The sequence below is a fragment of the Lissotriton helveticus genome, chromosome 1_1 (genome assembly GCF_964261635.1).
Source record: "Lissotriton helveticus chromosome 1_1, aLisHel1.1, whole genome shotgun sequence".
Lineage (NCBI taxonomy): Eukaryota > Metazoa > Chordata > Amphibia > Caudata > Salamandridae > Lissotriton > Lissotriton helveticus.
Window position 1 is genome coordinate 1,461,442,659 of NC_136057.1, and position 15,891 is coordinate 1,461,458,549.

General features: G+C 42.0%; 1 long non-coding RNA gene across 1 annotated transcript; it reads left to right on the forward strand.

Annotated features, from left to right (window-relative positions):
* The first annotated feature begins 9,583 nt into the window (after positions 1–9,583).
* On the forward strand, positions 9,584–10,181 carry LOC144773350 (uncharacterized). Its single transcript, XR_013599962.1, has 2 exons — positions 9,584–9,619; positions 10,107–10,181. It is a non-coding gene; the product is annotated as an uncharacterized LOC144773350 (long non-coding RNA).
* Positions 10,182–15,891: the final 5,710 nt, after the last annotated feature.

Here is a 15,891-nt window from a genome sequence, read left to right on the forward strand (position 1 = left end):
CCACATTTTACTACTGAAAAAGAATCCTTTTTTTGGGGGGGGGTTTGCAATGTGGTTAGGTGTGGACTTTGGGCCTTATGTCAGCCGGAACCTAGCAAACATGCACATTTTAAACCTAGACACCCAGGGAGTTGAGGGTGGGGTGAGTTGTGTGGCCCTCCCCAGGTTTTCTTACTCAGAATTCCTTGCAAACCTCAAACTTTGGCTAAAAACACACATTTTTGTCACATTTCTGTGAAGAAAACTTCTGGAATCTTCAGGGAGCCACACATTCCCCACATTTGCCCTAAGTCTATTAATAAAACTTCACTTGTGTGGCTGGGCCTAGTGCCCATGACTGGAATAGATCAAATCAAGGCCAATGGGAGTACCCTTGTGAGGACTCCCCATGACCCTGGTATGATTCTTTCCTGTCACAGGCACTAGACTGAGCCACACAAGTAGGGTAGCGTTTGTATCAGGACAAGTGGGTGAACAGTAGGTGGTCAGACCTTTGTGGATCCCTGCATATTATGGAAGTTTATGTCACAGAAATGCAAGGAACATGTGCGATTTCAGGAAAAGTTTGAGGTTTGCCGGGTATTGTGGGGCACACAATCCTGGACTTCCCTGGGTGGCTTGTTTTCAGAAATGTCTGGGTTTGGTAGGTTTCCCTGTGTGGCCACTGAGCCCAAAATCATCATCTACCCCTTTTGTTGATATTGCTAGATTGCCTTTTGGATGTCTTTTTAGAAGGCGCTGGGCCCACCCTCACAGGTGAGGTGCCATTTTTATCAGGAGACGTGTGAGAACACTGGGTGGTAAGAATTCTTTTGGCTACCTACATATTCCATTACTTTCACCCACAGAAATATGAAGAAAATTGATTTTTAGCTAATGTATGAGGTGTGCAGACGCTTATGAGTAAGGTAACCTTGAGAGGTCCATGATAGGCACACCACCCCTGGAGTCTAGGTTAAAAAAATATCTGGGGTTGGTAGGTTTTTCCCTAGAGATAATGTACACCCTGGCAGTGAAAGTAAGAAATACACATTTTACTGCACACCCATCTACTAAAGTACATACACATACTGGTTGGAATTGACATCAGGGTGAGTGAAAAGTTCAAATTGTAAAATGTATTCAGAAATGATTTCATTAAAATGAAAAATCATAAATTCTCTGTTAAAAAGATGTTCTAAATTTCAGAATACTGAACTGGTGACTCTCAGCTCGTGAGCTGTAAAGTCACGACAAGTCACTGACCGCATTACAGCCATTCACAAACCTTTTATGTGACACACACAGAAAACCATTCACACCGCCAGCCGTGGGCCCAGCACATTACAACACTCACATCAAAAACTGCACCATTCAAGGGTATATCACTTGCATACGCCCAAAGGACTGACACACCAATCACACCACCTGGTGGCTGGTGGAGTGTATGAATTGGCGTCTGACTGGCAGTGTGTGTGGACTAGCATTTAGCTGGCAGTGTAAGTGTAGTGACCAGCACCAGGTCACTACACATACACACTGCCAGCCACCACTACACAGTCTCAGTCAGCTACCACCGCAAACACACTGCCAGTCAAATGGCAGTTCACATGCACCGCCAGCTAATTGCCAGTCCACACACACTGCCACCCAAGCGCCAGTCCATACACACTGTCAGCCAAATGCCATTCCACACACATCGCCAGCCAAACGGCAGTTCAGATACCCCCAGCCAAACGTCAGTTCATATACCGCTGCCAAACACCAGTTCACACGCACCCCAGCCAAATGCAAGTCCAAACACACCACCAGCCACATGCCAGTCCACACACACCTCCAGCAAAATAAGACTCAGATGTCACCATGAAGCTCCATGCCACTTTCATTTCTAAATCACTCACAGAATAAACAGATTACACACACAGAAAAAAAATCCAACTAAAAACAGCACATTATTTTTAGGGTTTTTTAAAATTTAAAATAACTCACCAATTAGTAGAAGATACAAAACCCTCTATAATTGCTTCCACAACAGGTGTAGCTAAATGCGTCAAACTATTGGTAACCTGGTGTTCTCCCAGAAATATAAGGAAATACAGACCATAATCAGTTGCCTTTCACTCTCATGGTTGCTCCCAGTACTTGAGTTGAGTACGGTACAGATTAAAAAAACATGTGAGCACACAAAGGCCAGGATTAGAACGACACTTGGGGAAACACATACGACTCTCCTTTCATACTCCCCGTCGAACACAGTGTCTACATTTCCGACAAAGAAATTCTTTTTTGGGTGTTGGAAGAATGAATTCAGGAAAGTGGTGAATTTTCAATCTAGCCATATCCCCAACCGCTGTTATTCTAGGAACACTTGCTTGCTCTACTGCAACAAGGCTGCCTATTACGGATTTACGAAACTGTACAAAACTCATTTTGGAATCTCTAGAAACATCTTTGAAAACAATGTAACCATTGAAGGATGCTAAAAGAGGTAATTGAACAGCTAATGTCTTGTAGCAGATATATGTCTTTTGAACAGCATTGTAAGGCTAGAATATACACTGGTTTGCACACTTCTGCTAACTGATCGTAAACAGTTACAGGTGCAATACTTTTATCATGAATGTGTCAGCATGTGGACATCTCTTCTGTCTAGAAATTGCAATGCAAGTAGTTCATTACTATGCAAGGATCTACTCTGTGCTCTCTGAAGATTTGCTTACACACAAGCTCTTTAGAGTAACCTTTACAGCTAGAAGATTGTACCACATGCCACAGTGTTCAATCAGAACAATTCTTAATAATTTCACACCTGTATAGAAATTGTCCATGTATAAATGGTGACCTTTGTGAAAAAGTGTGCTGGCAAGTATTCACACGATTTTTTCACTGACTCCAAAAGTGGAAGGACAACAGGGGGGGGTTGTGGGGGGAGATCAATTGAATAATCACTACCGGGTACAATCTGATATTATACACATATCCCTAGTGGCACTTTCATACAACATATACAGCTTAATACCATACCGTGCTCTCTTGCTGGGTATGTATTGTCTGAAAACCAGACAGTCCTTGAATAGGACCAGAGACTCGTCCACAGATATATCTTGATCTGAAACATAGATCTCTGAGACACGATCAACTAAATGGTCAAGGACAGGCTGAATCTTGAAGAGAAGGTCACAAATGGGGTGATTTTGTGGCAAAACTGGAGGGGTGGAGGAAGGAGGTAGCGCAGAGCGGGCTGGCGGAGAGTGTGGCTCTCCGTCATGAAGCATACAAGGAGCTTCTGGAAGATACCCATATCCTTGGAATGGGACACCTTGGTAGAAGGTTTTAAGGTGCAAGATAAGGTGTCTCACTGACTACTGGCCCAGTATACGTCCTTACCAGGTGCTCTGGTATAGGATACACATGTAATATAATCTATGGTACTCTAACCCTCAATGTGACCTTACCTAATGGGACATTCCCAGCCGCACCACCACCGAGGTGTAGACCCTTGAACACACCTTATTGAAGGTACATAGGGAGCCCCTCTCTACGGGGGCTCCCTATGTGGCTCTTCTGTCTCAGAGCTTAGTCCGTAACGTTTGATTTACACAGGTTGCACAGTTAACAGGTTGGGGTGTGGGATGGGTATTGTTCAATGTTTATTTATTTCCTTCTTTTCAAGCATTGAGACAACTACATTTTCTGATCTCTCTTCAGTACTAGGAGAAAACTATCTATATTGTAAACAAATTGTGAGACAAACGTATGATTTGTTCCTTTGAAAACTCAATAAAGTCTGTTATAAAAAACAAAAACAAAAAAAACTATTGAAAAAGAACGATCTGGAAAGAAACTATCAATGCAAACCATACAATAAACTTTATACTACAAAAAGATACTGTAGCATTCCCCCCAGCCTGGGTATTCATCAATGACTACATCACACACTGAGCTTAGTATTACAAATCTTTCTTTGTCTGCGTGTAACTGCGAACATTCTAAATCAGTCTTCATTGCATTCTGCTCTAATACTTACGTCACAGTTCTACAGAGTCTATCAAGAGCCAAAAGGGTTCCATCATTTCTAACTCGCAAGACACTACATCTCCCTCTCTGTTAAATAAAAAACATGTACCATTAAATCTCTTGGGCACTTTAATTGTTTGACCTGATCTTGTTCTTGGAAACTGGGACCTGTCACCACCACTGCCCAGGATCGCTCTTGAGAAGTAGAAGAAAGATTTACAATTAATGAAAATGTGAGTATTCATCCATAATCTACAGCTGGTGATATCCATTGTCGAGTGGACCAAAAAGGTCCGAGGCTATTTACTTCAATGCTTTGGGAGTTCTGACATGCTCAAGGTGTGGTGAATAGTTTTTTTAGTAAGACAGTTGCACAGATGACAGGCCTTTAATTCCCTTTCAACTCTGTTAAGATAAGGAAACCAGCTCGGTCTCAGAGAGCTCGTTTTGTAGCAATGATTTAACAATATTTTTCATGTGCCACTTCAATTATTTTCTGTTGCAGACTCTCTAGAAATCAGAATTCTTGACCCTCATAATATAACTCCTTCCTTGGTTATGGACAAATCATCCTTGACCTTTTTTAATTTTTTATATTTCCCATCACTGGTGAGTGGTCAAGTGTGTTGGTTCCAAGACTGTTGCGTAATGATATCCTTCAACCTTAACATGTCACTATCATGGCTCATAGCAGTGATAATCTGGGCTAACGAAATGGCAGCTGGTGTGTTTAATTTTACAATGAAGTTAATATAGGCCTCACCCTCTTGGATGTAGTACCGTGACCTTGTATAGGCACTCTGGAAATGTAGTCAGCAGTGTTCTGATCCTTCCCTGGACGGTGCACAGTGGTAAAGTATCCTCTTGTAACTGTAGTCCCCATTGTTCAATGTGTGGAAGCCTTTTGGTCTTTGGATTTCTAAATACAGTCAGTCTAGCTTGATGATCAGTTACCAACGAAAATATGTTTCATATAGGAATACATGGAAATGTTCACAAGCACATACCACAGTTAAACTGTCTTTTTCTGGCTGTGAGTAAGCACGTTCTGTTTGGGACAAACTTCTACTTGCATATGCCACAGTATGCCTTCAAGCATTCGGGTGTCCGCTGTGCTTTTGGAAGGATATCGCCTAACCCGACTGGATCAGCGTCAGCAACAACCTCTGTATGAAGCTTTTGATTGAAGTATGCCATTTCAGTAGCATTCTACGTAGCTTGCTTGATTTCTTTAAGACTTTTCTCACATTCATGTGTCCAATGAAATGAAACATTTGTTTTCGTCAAGTCTGCCAAAGGAGCACTTACAGTGGCAAAGTCTTGTAGGTATGTGTAACAGTAACTGGCCATGCCAAGAAATGAATGCACCATAGAAACATCTTGTGGGGGATCAGCATTTGATAGCGCATGTACTTTAACAGGATCTGGCATCATACACCCTCAGAAAAGATATCGCCAAAGAATTTTACTTTGTCTTATGGAACTCACACCTGTCTGCCTTCAAAGTCAAACCTGCTTCGACAAGTAAACAACATACTTGTGTAAGAGCTCTATCATGTTCTTTTTGTGTAGCTCCAAAGACCAATACATAATCACTGTAATTGAACACATTCATGACAGGCTGTATGATACATCAAATGGCGTCTAGAAATAGTTCTACAGCGGATGACACACCAAAACGTAGTCTTTTGTATCGAAACAGACCAACACGTGTAGAAAAGGTTGTAAAGTACCTGCTATCTTCATTGAGTTCCAACTAATGATAACCTTTATCTAAATCAAGGCGAGAGAAGACCTTTGCACCATTTAGTTGTGTTATCATGTCCACAATGTGTGGACCTGGATGTTGTTCTCGTTCAATTGCCATGTTTGCCTGACACATGTCAATGCAGAAGCGTACAGCTACTACACTTTCCATTTTAGGCACTACTACCATAGGAGAAACCCATGGTGTTGGGCCAATAGAATGCTCAATAATATGCTTAAATAACAATTCAAGTTCTTTCTCAACAGCTTCCTGAAAATGAAATGCAATTTGTCTATGTCTTTAAGTAACACGACCGATGTCCTCATTAAAATGCATCTTTACTTTCATTGTCTTAAGCTTTCCCAAATCATGAAATAACAAAGGGAACTGACCTGCTATATCGTGGTGAGCATTCATTTTCTAATTCATAGTCCCATATCAGCGGCTCTGCTTAAACTGAGTAGACAGGAACTAGACACTGTGCCTTGAAGCATATAAATGGGTTCTTGCAACTTCGTGTTTTTGTGTTTCATTGTTGCTACAAATGAACCTTGACTTATTAAGGGAATGGATGCAGCCCATATATACACTTTGGTTTTCAATGGTGTAAGTTGCAGCAATGGAGATAATTCATTATATTTCTCCTCAGGCATAAAGTTTATCGATGCACCACAGTTGATAAGGATATCGCTCAACCATTAACTATCAGTGTAATGTTCGGACAATGTTTGAATGACTTTGGTTCTTTGGCATGTCGATCTTTCTTTGACTGACTTTTTTTCCACAAGCGGCTAAACCAACATGCGCATGCTTTTCGGAGATAAACATGTAGCCTAGGCGGAGTTCGTGGAGTTCTGCTATGCGAAACTCCACGAAGTGCAAAAACAACTCCGCCGCACTACGCGGAGCTCCACAAGCAGCGGAGTGCTTTAGATAAATGCCATTCGCAGTGATTTTCAGTGCCAGGTGCTCGTCCGCACTGTGCAATCATCGCGAATGGCACCATGCACAGCGAAAGCTGGTGCTGCTTCCTTTCTGCCACTCGAGTAGATTTTTACTAGAGCAAGCAGCTTTCTCAACGTGAATTTACGTTTTCTCAATGTGAGTGGTCGCAAGCATACGCGACCACTCGCAATGAGAAATCTAACCGCCTGCATTGAGAAATCTTGCCGGGAGGTTGATTTTCCACGCTCGCGAACTTGATGTTGACAGTTGCGTACGACGAAAATTCTTGGCAGGAGGTGGATGTTCCTCGCTTGCACTCACCAACCTCATGTTGACAACCGCGAGCGAGGAAAAAAACCTCCGCTCCGCTATGCAGAGCAGAGTTTTTTTGAACTCCGCGAGCGCCACATAACGTGGAGTGCGGAAAACTCCTCAAACTTTGTAAGCGGAGCAGAATTCACCGCCCAGACTTAATAAACACCAACATAACACCATCATTTTCTTCACTTTCACTTGATACTGATACAGAAGAATTGTTCGGCAATAATTTAGATGACGATCGACTTCATTCAGTGTCGATTTGTCTTAACTGATTTTGCTGCTTGGCCTTGTGGGTGTGCGTCGAATTTTGCTCTGGGAATGTTCTAGCGGCCATTATGTCTATGCGCCATGATGCACTTACATTTCCTTAGATTAGTAAACCATCACAAAATGGTTCTCCTTCCCACAGCCTTTACATATCTGTCTAAGAGTGTGACATTTACCTTTGTGTGGAAACGAAACTCCACATCTGAAACATAACTTATTTTTATGTGTAGATATCACTTTGTGTCCTTCAGTCTTTTGTTTTGGCTTTTTTTTTACACTCATGATGGATTCATTCTGGGCATTTCCAGCTTCCATGTCAGCAGCTTGTCTATCAGCACACTCTTCAGCTCTAACAGCCATTTACACTCACTGCAGATTAAGATCTTTTCTCTGCACTCGTCTTCTGAATGAATCGGACATGCATCCATCAATAACTCTTAGACGCATAGCCACTTCATCATTAAATTAATTTAACTTACAATGTCTGATGCATTTGTCAAGTCGCTCCACAAATTCATCAATGGTTTTACCCACTTTCTGGCTTTCTTGGTTGAAGCTATATTGTTTATAATCAACATTTGGCATTGGATTAAGCTTGATAGTCAACACTTCTTGAATCTGATGATATGTTAATTCTTCATCAGTTTACAGCATTTTCTTTATGACTTCTTTTACACAATCACCAGCCAGATTTTTGAGATATTTGATAATCTTCTTGTTAGCAGTCTCTTCAAGTGCATCAATGAAATCATCCACGTCTCTATCCAAGCAGCCCATCTATTGCCAATATTTTGCTTTTTAATACAAATGTGGGGAGCGCAGAAACTACGCTCCACTCCCTGGTGCACTGCAAGAACTGGATAAATTATCCAACATATTTAACAACGTTCCACATTTCTCCAGGTTAATCAAATGATAGACAGTCTTTTCAAAATTTTCATTTTCTCCACATCCATAACAAAATGCATTTCGGAGGCTTTTCATATTTGCGTGTGCCCATCCGGACTTCTTCATAAATATGATCCAAAACGACAACTGGTAGTTCTAAGCAGCATCTCTTTATTTCAAACCCAATGCATTTCGGGCTGTAGCATCAGCCCTTCGTCGGGGGTCACTATAAAATTAATTACAGAAACAATCATCATTGCCTAGTAAATAGCGTTTTCCACAACATATGCAAGAATCTGCATTTACAATAAAAAGATTTCCCCTTCGTGTTCAAAATCCACTGTACTACAATCATGACTCATCATTGTGAATTCACCCAGCAGGCTCCACAACATCACATTATCCAATATGCACAGATATTTATACCATGTCCCCAGTAGTTTTGTGCTAAAACCCTTTATCCAAATGAAGCATAGTTTAATTTATTTTTACATTTTTTGCTGAATCACATTTTTCACCATATTCTAGCATTTAATTCGTGTTAAACTCCAAACCCAAAGCAGTTTAAATCCTCTTTACACTTTTCCATTTCCCAAACGGTCCCTCCCTTTCAGTACAAGCAAACGCTATGCTTTTTAATGTCGTCTATCTGAGCAATATTTCACATTGCGCACGTATAACTGCATTCAGGAAGATTAAACTTGACACTTTACCTGCTAGCTCACGCAAATATGAAAAGCCTCCGAAATGCATTTTGTTATGGATGTGGAGAAAATGAAAATTTTGAAAAGACTGTCTATCATTTGATTAACCTGGAGAAATGTGGAACGTTGTTAAATATGTTGGATAATTTATCCAGTTCTTGCAGTGCACCAGGGAGTGGAGCGTAGTTTCTGCGCTCCCCACATTTGTATTAATTACAATGCTAGGGCTTGCAAATCCCTGGGTCGCACGCGATATGCTAAATAATGTTGACTATAAGATTCATCCTTCAAAAAAAAGGTGTGCACACCACCCCTCTCATGATTTAAATATAATAGCCCAAATTGTTGGTTCTGCACCCGTGATTAACTGAATAAAGAGTGAAAAAACTGAATATTCTGCATCTGGGAACACGCAAAGTTCAGGGCAGCAATTACGTTCAACAATTATGTTTTTTAGAGTAAAAACAAATAAGAACAACATATTTCAGACATTACATGAAGAATCACAATGATGTTTTTCACACTAACGATGTTTTTATATAGACGAAGGTTGTTTCCCTTCTGAAGTAAAGGCAGGCTGGGGCATGTAGTCCATAAGGAAGCACAAGTAGTTTTAGTTGACCAGGTGGTTTGTTAACGAGGGGTGGAGCATGTAGATTCATAATGGAGTTTGGAAACGTGGCCAAACACACGTGAATTCTTTGGTTGCAGGAATCATTTGCTGAGCGACCATATGAAAAAGAGCTAGCAGGTAAAGTGTCAAGTTTAATCTTCCTGAATGCAGTTATACGTGCGCAATGTGAAATATTGCTCAGATAGACGACATTAAAAAGCATAGCGTTTGCTTGTACTGAAAGGGAGGGACCGTTTGGGAAATGGAAAAGTGTAAAGAGGATTTAAACTGCTTTGGGTTTGGAGTTTAACACGAATTAAATGCTAGAATATGGTGAAAAATGTGATTCAGCAAAAAATGTAAAAATAAATTAAACTATGCTTCATTTGGATAAAGGGTTTTAGCACAAAACTACTGGGGACATGGTATAAATATCTGTGCATATTGGATAATGTGATGTTGTGGAGCCTGCTGGGTGAATTCACAATGATGAGTCATGATTGTAGTACAGTGGATTTTGAACACGAAGGGGAAATCTTTTTATTGTAAATGCAGATTCTTGCATATGTTGTGGAAAACGCTATTTACTAGGCAATGATGATTGTTTCTGTAATTAATTTTATAGTGACCCCCGACGAAGGGCTGATGCTACAGCCCGAAATGCATTGGGTTTGAAATAAAGAGATGCTGCTTAGAACTACCAGTTGTCGTTTTGGATCATATTTATGAAGAAGTCCGGATGGGCACACGCAAATATGAAAAGCCTCCGAAATGCATTTTGTTATGGATGTGGAGAAAATGAAAATTTTGAAAAGACTGTCTATCATTTGATTAACCTGGAGAAATGTGGAACGTTGTTAAATATGTTGGATAATTTATCCAGTTCTTGCAGTGCACCAGGGAGTGGAGCGTAGTTTCTGCGCTCCCCACATTTGTATTAATTACAATGCTAGGGCTTGCAAATCCCTGGGTCGCACGCGATATGCTAAATAATGTTGACTATAAGATTCATCCTTCAAAAAAAAGGTGTGCACACCACCCCTCTCATGATTTAAATATTTTGCTTTTTGGCATTATCGAACGGTAGTGGTGGTGGTTTCAGGAAACCGGTAGCGTTGTAGCCATTTCTGGAAGTGGCTGACATTGAGAGTGGAGCTCCCTGGGCTGTTCACCTTGAACCTGTTCATGTCAGCCATCTCTGAGGCCTTGGGATATGCTGGCCTCTGAATCATCCTTAATGACTTTTGGAAAAACGACCATAGTCTTTGCCTCCATTGAAAAAGCAGCATTTCAATAGTTCAAAACATTTGCAACCATTCTGATTGTCGCCCACTGCTATGTTCCTGTTCCGACGCCATCACTGCCCTTCAGTCGGTTTGACAAGACTTACCAGCATCGTAAGCACAATCCCTGTGCTCTGCCTGGTTTGCAGTGCCTGATGCTGAGCTTGTGCTGGTTCACTTTACTCAGATTCTGGTGAGTACGTTTTATTGTTTGGTGTCTGTGTACTGTCTGACACCTGGTTGATGTCTGACTCGCAGCGCTTCTGATCGCAGCTCTTTCTTGCAATTTGCTGTAGCTATTTGCTGCTCTTTCAAAATATGTGACTTTATATTGCATAACAGCGCTGTACCTTTTTGTACAGTTTGACCAGCAGGTTCTTGTTCATTGATATGTAGATTTCTTTGCAACACTTTTATAGTTTTCAACTTCTTTACAGCGGCTGGGGCTGTGCTTTGACTCCACATGCGTTAAGCGTTGGTTCCGTACTTCGACTACAACACACGTGGCACACATGAGCAGTTTGCTTAGACCACGGCAAACTCTCAGTGAGAGCACTGTCGATCTTTGGGTTACTTAGTTCCTAACTCATTGCCCGTAGTAGTGTCCTCTCTAGCCTGGGTGTCCGCCAATTAATACGCCACACACGGAGCTTAGTATTGCAAGACTTTATTAGTCTGTATGTAATGGCAATCTCGACAATCTAAACCAGTCTACATTGCATTCTGCTCTAACACTTACATCACAGTTCTATGGCATCTATCAGTAGCCAAAAGGGTTCTATCATTTCTAACTCGCAAGGCACTACACATACCTAGAAATCTCTTAATTGCCACAGACAGCTAGACTGAGGATCAACTGCACCTATTCTGCACAGACAATCCTATCATGAATTTGAAAGACAATAAAAAAAAAGCACAATATACAAAAATGGATAAAAAAGTTTTTTAAAAAAGCTGTCAAACAGGGCAATGATACAAATTTGAAGTAAACATTACAAAAAAAGTTTCCTTACTAAACACATGTGCAACTGTACAATCTGCAGATCCACCAATACCAAAACCACAAGCAGGATGCACTACAAAAAAAAGCAAAAATGCAAATAATAAAAACCAAAAAAGTTAGCATTATAAATAAGGCTCCCGGTTTTCCGTTTAAACTGATTTTGACATATAAATACAGATGGAAAACAATTTTCCTTTGGCTGTATTGCTAAATTAGAAACTGGAAAATTCTGACAAATTGTGAGGAGCGGTCCCACTCCACCCCAGAGTTACCTCGCCATGCCCCTCTTCCTGATCTACACCATTACGGCCCGTTTAAGACGAGCTGCTCGTATTGCACCTCAGAAGGTGTTGCATGTTAAGGGGGTGGAGGATGCTGTAAGAATTGTGAGCACTTGACATTTAAAGCAGCAATGTGTCCATCCTAGAATGCCTTATAGCCGAGCACGAGGTGATAATATGTGCATTAGCAGTCCGGCTCACTGTTAGAAAGCTGCAGGCCCCATCTGGCTGGGGCTGCTGGGGTCAACGCTAATAAGGTAGACCCTGAATACCAATCAGCGGTGGCAAGGCAGAGGCCTGTTAGCAGTTAGTGGTGTGCTCGGCAGCAGATGGCAGGCATTTAGGAATTAGAAAGTTAACATACTGGTAGTGTACAAACATGATGGTGACCCCCATTTAAAGAAATAATGAAATTCTTTCATTTTATAACTGTTTGCGTGTGGAATGCCTGCTGCTTCTTTGCAAATTTAGCTCTCTCCGGTGAGATGCGTCCATTGCAGTTTCTTTACATTTTGCTGTTGCCTTTGTAAAAGTCATTTCCCATTTGCTTTAATGCCTTCTTCATTTCTCTTCTATTCTTCCTCAATAAGGTTGCACTTGGTCTTCGCATCATGAAGGGTTAGAACAGATTGCAGATAACTTTGAGGAGAGATTTTGTAACACAGATAATGCATGGTTTCATCACAATAGCAAATATTTCAAACATTGCCATAAGAGAAGCTGCATCCATCATCACCCCATCTTGCAACGTGCTGCTTAACATTACCTACTTGACGTGCCCTATATGTCAGTACAATAAATGCACACTTTTTGTTTAAAATAGAACGTTCTGTCTTTCAGTGTTTTCAATTTTGTTTGGTAACGTTTTAAGTGTGTGCAGTCTTTAAAATCTCTCCATAGCCCCTCTCCGCATAGATTACATTTGTTTTATAGTGCTTCTCTTACCAGCGTAGGGTGTTGGGGCACTTCACATCACACACACATACAGAGACTATGAATCATACATGTGAAATCAGTGTGTAGAAATGTTATACAAGAAAAGGGTGTAGGTGCAGGATTCACATCATACATACTGGTAGGCATTTTTAAGAGTGCTCGGTCTTGGAACCATAAACTCAGGATTCAGAATGTAACTCGGTGATTAGGCATGACCTTACTAATAAAAAATGTATTTCTACCCAAATAAACCCTTTGTAGCAAAATTAGGATAATCAAAGACTGACCAAAAAAACACACATGAATGCATTGTTTTTTCTTAATTTGGCATATATGGGCATATCTAATTCTATAGCAAACACAAGGAGACGATGGACAGAGCGCTGAAACTTTTCAGACACTCACCCCAAGTAACAGATCTGGGTTTGATCCATCATTGTTCTTTAGCTCACTTCGCCACCTCAGGTCAGACCCAGCTATATGCAAATCAGTCTTGACCCTGTGCCTCATGGGAACATTCCAGCCAGAACTGCCAAGCCAGGTCTTCCCTGAACCGGAAATAAGCATCCTGGGACTGCTTTCAGGGTAACACCCCATATCAGCCAGGCTAGCTTGAATCCAGTGGCCAAGTGAGCAAGGGACCCACGTCTGGGCATAACCTGCCAACTTAGGGCGAACAAAGCAAACACAAGGAGATTATGGACGGAGCGCTGAAGCTTTTCAGACACTCACCCCCAGTCACATATCTGGGTTGAATCCATCATCGTTCTTTAGCTCACTTTGCCAACTCAGTTCAGACCCAGCTCTAAGCAAATCAGTCTTGACCCTGTATCTCATGGGAACAGTCCAGCCAGAACTGCCAACCAGGTCTTCCCTGGACCGGAAACAAGCATCCTGGGACTGGTTTCAGGGTAACACCCCATATCAGCCAGGCTAGCTTGAATCCAGTGGCCAAGTGAGCAAGGGACCCACGTCTGGGCATAACCTGCCAACTTAGGGCGAACAAAGCAAACACAAGGAGACTATGGACGGAGCGCTGAAGCTTTTCAGACACTCACCCCCAGTCACATATCTGGGTTGAATCCATCATCGTTCTTTAGCTCACTTCGCCACCTCAGTTCAGACCCAGCTCTAAGCAAATGAGTCTTGACCCTGTGCCTCATGGGAATAGTCCAGCCCGAACTGCCAAGCCAGGTCTTCCCTGGACCGGAAACAAGCATCCTGGGACTGGTTTCAGGGTAACACCCCATATCAGCCAGGATAGCTTGAATCCAGTGGCCAAGTGAGCAAGGGACCCACGTCTGGGCATAACGGCCAACTTAGGGCGAACAAAGAAAACACAAGGAGACTATGGACGGAGCGCTGAAGCTTTTCAGACACTCACCCCCAGTCACATATCTGGGTTGAATCCATCATCGTTCTTTAGCTCACTTCGCCACCTCAGTTCAGACCCAGCTCTAAGCAAATCAGTCTTGACCCTGTGCCTTATGGGAATAGTCCAGCCCGAACTGCCAAGCCAGGTCTTCCTTGAACCGGAAACAAGCATCCTCGGACCTGGCAGTTCGGGCTAGACTGTTCCCATTGGGCACAGGGTCAAGACTGATTTACATATGGCTGGGTTCAAACTGGAATGGCATGGTGAGAAAAAAAACGATGGATTTAGGCCAGGATCTCTGTACTGGGGTGAATGTATGACATTGTTCTTCATTCTGTCCATCAATTGTTCTTTTTGCATTTGTTACCCCGAGTGGGATGGGAATGCCAAGGCGTGGGTCCCGTGCTCGCCATGCCACTAGAGTCAAGCTATCCTGGCTGATGAGGGGTGAAACCCCGAAACTGGTCCTAGGATGCTTGGTTCCTTTTTTTAAAGCATTTTTATTGACATGTAAGTGTAAATGTAATTTGCACTTGTATAGCGCCTATCACCCAGGGGTCTCTAAGCGCTGTACGAAGACCGCTGTGGAACCCTTCCTGGCCTGTTCCTGTGAGGTGTCCACTCCTGGGCACCCCCAAGGTGAAAGCCAGGCATCCTAGAGTTGTTAGGGCCGGTGTGGAGATTAAGCAAGCTATTGCCCAGAGTTGCAGAGTGGAACCCATGATTAGAGTAGGCACCGAGGCGAGAATTATCAGGTCCGAGGACATTGAGCCCAAGACCCTGCCGCGACGGGGATTGAATACTGGTCCCGGGCCAGACCTCTGCCTCAGGGTCTGCCGCTCTAATCGGTCAGCCACACTTCTACATGACATTGCGAGAAACAGACAAAAAAAACAAAAGTCGTTCATTTTAAACATACAATAAGACAATCCAATGTAGATTATTAATACAGAGGTATAATTCATAACAAGAAATTCATATAACATAAAAATATATCCTGGGTGCATTGATGTTATAGTCTTAACAAAACTAAAACAAAAAGGAGTCTATAATCGCAGTTTACATAAACATTCCCCAAATTCTCTCCTGTTTCCTCATAGAACAGCTTTGGCTAACGCTAGTTCCATCGTTAGAATTTCATTGACTAGCAACCACCACTCCATAACATGCGGAGGTTTCGAAGAGATCCAGGCCCTAGCAATAATCAATCTTGCACAAGCAATTAGAATAGTATGTAAATCCTTATGTGGGCTATTTAGTTCCCGTACATCTAGCAACACCATTTGAACTGAAAGAGGAGGGAGAATAATCTGCTTCTGATTAAGAGTACCTTCTATTCCTTTCTAGAACTCACACAATGCGGGACAAGAGTAAAGCATGTGTTCCAAATCAGCTGCCACAAGGTCGCACTTAGGGCATTTAGAACAATCATTAAGTAGATTACTTGATGACCAACCGGAAATTATTTGCGGAGTAAAATACAGTTTACAAACAGTTCTATATAACTGAAGTCTTAAACTAGAAGACTGAAC